General features: G+C 42.9%; 2 non-coding genes across 2 annotated transcripts; both read left to right on the top strand.

Annotated features, from left to right (window-relative positions):
* Positions 1-1,422: 1,422 nt before the first annotated feature.
* Positions 1,423-3,330, top strand: LOC149501932 (small subunit ribosomal RNA). The gene has a single exon (XR_016323922.1). It is a non-coding gene; the product is annotated as a small subunit ribosomal RNA (ribosomal RNA).
* Positions 3,331-4,122: 792 nt separating this feature from the next.
* On the top strand, positions 4,123-4,279 carry LOC149501933 (5.8S ribosomal RNA). Its single transcript, XR_016323931.1, has one exon. It is a non-coding gene; the product is annotated as a 5.8S ribosomal RNA (ribosomal RNA).
* The last annotated feature ends 721 nt before the right edge of the window (positions 4,280-5,000 follow it).

Genomic DNA, 5,000 nt, shown 5'->3' on the forward strand with positions numbered 1-5,000 from the left:
CTAGCTAACTGGGTTAGGGGTCCTGATACAGAAGGCAGTTAGTTATGTAGTAGTTATTATTATCCACGATAGGTACTGCGCGCTACGTGAGGAGGTTTCTTCTTCTCGCTCTGGAGTCAGTTCTCAGTTCAGGAGGAGTTATTAATGTTAATGTACCTACGTACATAATAAGATGTCATAATGATAACCTTCTACGTGGTGGATATGAAAATTTATCAATATCATCATCATCATCATCATCATCATCAAGGCGTGATGTACCTTCACCTCGTGAAGGCAGAAAAGGACAAATTAATAAAATATTTAGACCTGGCCGACGAGACTTAGTCGTAATAAAAATCTTTTAAAAAAAATTATATTTTAATTAATAACATTTAAAATAAATATACATAATTAATAATAATACTAATAATAATAATAATAATAATAATAAACTATATTCTGTCTAAATTAAAATTTTAAAAATCCACGGCTCAACAGACTTCACCGCGGACGACGATCCTACGTATGTATGCATGCGAACGCGCACGGCCCGCATCACATGTGTGGTTTGAGCGCGTGTCGCGTTTGATGTTCGGGCGTGCCTTAGTTGGTGCGCGAGGCGAGAGAGGAAGATTTGATGTTTGTTGTTTTTTGGATTACATTTTCAGTTTTTCTCTCTCGTTTTTAAACGAACACATTATAAAGTTATATATTATATATTTGATCAGCGTCGGACCTGCGTCATGCGATCTGAAGTATCTATCCATCTCTCATATATATCTCGTCCGGTCAGAAGCTTGACATATATACATTGAGGAGAGGAGGAGACTTTTGTGATTGGACGCATAAATTTTTTGGTCCTGGAAATTTTAAAATTTTTCATATGTTCATTGGTTTTGCGCGTTGCGTGTGTTTCGTGTTTAATAATAATAATAATAATATAATATATTTATTATAGATTAACCGAAACGCTGCGGTCGCCGTAACACCGTGAGACATATGCGTAACTCATGCGACGGCATGTTCGTTCGGTTAGTTCATTTCTAATTTCAGAATGAAACAATCAAACGGACGAATGCACCTGTTCGTTCAGTCGTTTACGTCATTCTGTACGTTCCGTGCGCGATTTTGAAATTTTATTCGTTAAAACGAATTATAATATTTCATATGGTGTTTTTATTTAAACATTATATGTTTTAACGTGAACGGTTTATGCGAAATCTCGGTGGACCGATTTTGTATAATTATCCTTTTCCTTAAAAATTAAATTTTCTAGGATATGGATTTTTATATATTTAATGATATTATTTATTAGTAAACAACGAGAGTTGTTTATTATATAAATACTATTATAATACCTAAACACGATCACGCCGTACGAGCGTTTTTACGCCCGATGCGGTGCGACGTTTTAGTTTTCGAGCTAACGAAAAAGAGAGCTCCCTGGTTGATCCTGCCAGTAGTTATATGCTTGTCTCAAAGATTAAGCCATGCATGTCTCAGTGCAAGCCGTATTAAGGCGATACCGCGAATGGCTCAATATATCAGTTTTGGTTCCTTAGATCTTACTCAGTTACTTGGATAACTGTGGTAATTCTAGAGCTAATACATGCAATCAGAACTCTGACCAGTGATGGGATGAGTGCTTTTATTAGATCAAAACCAATCGACGGAGGGCCTCGCGTCCGAAGTCGTTAATTTTGATGAATCTGGATAACTTTTGCAGATCGCATGGTCAAGTACCGGCGACGCATCTTTCAAATGTCTGCCTTATCAACTTTCGATGGTAGTTTCTGCGACTACCATGGTTGTCACGGGTAACGGGGAATCAGGGTTCGATTCCGGAGAGGGAGCCTGAGAAACGGCTACCACATCCAAGGAAGGCAGCAGGCGCGCAAATTACCCACTCCCGGCACGGGGAGGTAGTGACGAAAAATAACGATACGGGACTCTTACGAGGCCTCGTAATCGGAATGAGTACACTTTAAATATTTTAACGAGGAACAATTGGAGGGCAAGTCTGGTGCCAGCAGCCGCGGTAATTCCAGCTCCAATAGCGTATACTAAAATTGTTGCGGTTAAAAAGCTCGTAGTTGCATTTGTGCGCCGCGCTGTCGGTGCACCGCATCCGCGGTGATACTGACACGTTTGCGGAGCATATCGTCGGTGAGCCGGCGTTCTAAAAAACGCCGGTTCAATATCAAAATCCTATCGCGGTGCTCTTCGGTGAGTGTCGAGGTGGGCCGACAATTTTACTTTGAACAAATTAGAGTGCTCAAAGCGGGCTAAAAATGCTGCTTGAATATTTCGTGCATGGAATAATAGAATATGATCTCGGTTCTATTTTGTTGGTTTTCAGAACTCCGAGGTAATGATTAATAGGGATAACTGGGGGCATTCGTATTGCGACGTTAGAGGTGAAATTCTTGGATCGTCGCAAGACGAACATCAGCGAAAGCATTTGCCAAAGGTGTTTTCATCAATCAAGAACGAAAGTTAGAGGTTCGAAGGCGATTAGATACCGCCCTAGTTCTAACCGTAAATATGTCATCTAGCGATCCGCCGACGTTACTACAATGGCTCGGCGGGCAGCTTCCGGGAAACCAAAGATTTTGGACTCCGGGGGGAGTATGGTTGCAAAGCTGAAACTTAAAGGAATTGACGGAAGGGCACCACCAGGAGTGGAGCCTGCGGCTTAATTTGACTCAACACGGGAAATCTCACCAGGCCCGGACACCGGAAGGATTGACAGATTAACAGCTCTTTCTTGATTCGGTGGGTGGTGGTGCATGGCCGTTCTTAGTTGGTGGAGCGATTTGTCTGGTTAATTCCGGTAACGAACGAGACTCTAGCCTGCTAAATAGGCGTCGTTATTTAGGTGTGCGCGGCCTCGTGTCGCGCAACTCACTGACGACGTATTAAAATTCTTCTTAGAGGGACCGGCGTCTTCGAGCCGCACGAGATTGAGCAATAACAGGTCTGTGATGCCCTTAGATGTCCTGGGCCGCACGCGCGCTACACTGAAGGAATCAGCATGTTCTCCCTGGCCTAGAGGCCCGGGCAACCCGCTGAAACTCCTTCGTGCTGGGGATTGGGGTTTGCAATTATCCCCCATAAACGAGGAATTCCTAGTAAGCGCGAGTCATAAGCTCGCGTTGATTACGTCCCTGCCCTTTGTACACACCGCCCGTCGCTACTACCGATTGAATGATTTAGTGAGGTCTTCGGACCGACACGCGGTGGCTTCACGGCCGTCGGCGTTGTTGGGAAGTTGACCAAACTTGATCATTTAGAGGAAGTAAAAGTCGTAACAAGGTTTCCGTAGGGGAACCTGCGGAAGGATCATTAACGTGTGTTGTATTGTGTGTGATATGTAAATATTTTATTTATTTATTTATATATATATACGCATGCATACATTCGATCGTTCTTAATTTTTATCGTTTATCCGATTTCTCACGCTCTCGCGCGCGTTTGTCGCGACGATATTGAATCTGACTGCTGACATTATATATCTAATACTGCTGCGTACTGCACGCGCACGGCAGCACACGCATAAAACTATACGCGCACTACAAAATACCATTACTGACACCGAAATTACAGTGTTGTTCTGTGTTTGTGGTGTGTGTGTGTGTGTGTGTGTGTGTGTGTGTGTGTGTGTGTGTGTGAGTGATGCAGTAGTTGTGTGTGTGTGTGTGTGTCGTCGTGTCGATTCGATTGCCGTCGTGACACTAGTGCGCTCGAGAGCGAGAGCGCGGTGATCGAAAGAAAAACTCACAGACGTTTTAGTTTTCTTAACGTGTGTGTGCGTGCGTTGTACCACCGTGTTTTATATGTTTATTATTTAATATTTTGAGATTCGAAATTTCGAATATTATAATATTTATGTATAAAATGCGAAACGCGCGCGCGCACACGGCGAAAACGTCGAAACGTCGCGTACGTCCAAACGTCACGGAGAGTCGCGTGCGCGCGTTCTTGCGGGAGCGCTCGCTCGTGTCTCTCTCGTCGTCGTTGACGGTTTCGTAAATTAACATAAAATACATTTTATTCGTTTATTGTTTTTTTTTCGACAAGAAAAAAAAAAAAAGAAATTTTTTATTTTTATTTAAACATTACAGAAAAAACGAAAATCATTACCCTGGACGGTGGATCACTTGGCTCGCGGGTCGATGAAGAACGCAGTTAACTGCGCGTCATAGTGTGAACTGCAGGACACATTTGAACATCGACATTTCGAACGCACATTGCGGTCCGTGGAGACACATCCAGGACCACTCCTGTCTGAGGGCCGGCTGCATAAAAAACATTAATCACATTGCGTGGCTCGTGCCGCGCTCGTGATCCGTCGCGTTGACGCGTTCCGCGTTACGCGTTCGTACTCGTCGTTACGTGTTGTTATTTTTTAATTAAAATTTGACCGAAGACTACGATTACGAATCGCGTTTCGCTAGCTCGTCTCTCCGACGGATCTAAAAATGTTTTATTGTTATTTCAAAATTTTCATAATCACGTCGAACCTCTCTGGCGCGCGCGTTATGTTTAGCGTGCGCGTAGCGAGTTCTCGTGTATATGAATTTTTGTCGTCTTGGTTTCGTTATTCTGTTGTTGACGTTGTATTAATCGTTATTTAATATCGACGACGACGACGGTGCGAAGCGAAACGTTGTGATGAAGAATTTTAATGAATTATTTGTAATCGCGAATAAATTCAATAAAATAATCTAACGATTTTTCGCTTGCACACACATCGATCGTTGAATTTACTTAACGTAACGGCGACGACGAAAAACTACTAATGACCCGGACAGACGAATAATGATTAACAATAGGAAAACGTGTGTAGGCGGACTCGACGTCCGAATTGCGACCTCGCGCCTCTCCATCTCTCACTCTGACTCGCTAGCGCTCTCGTTCGCTCGCTCTCACTCACTCGCTCTCGGTTCTCTCGTTTTCGTCTCTGATTGAAATCTCATTACAAAATTTTTTGTGAGGAGAAGAAAGAAGAGATTGAT

This window comes from Bombyx mandarina, chromosome 11, assembly GCF_030267445.1.
Source record: "Bombyx mandarina strain Sakado chromosome 11, ASM3026744v2".
Lineage (NCBI taxonomy): Eukaryota > Metazoa > Arthropoda > Insecta > Lepidoptera > Bombycidae > Bombyx > Bombyx mandarina.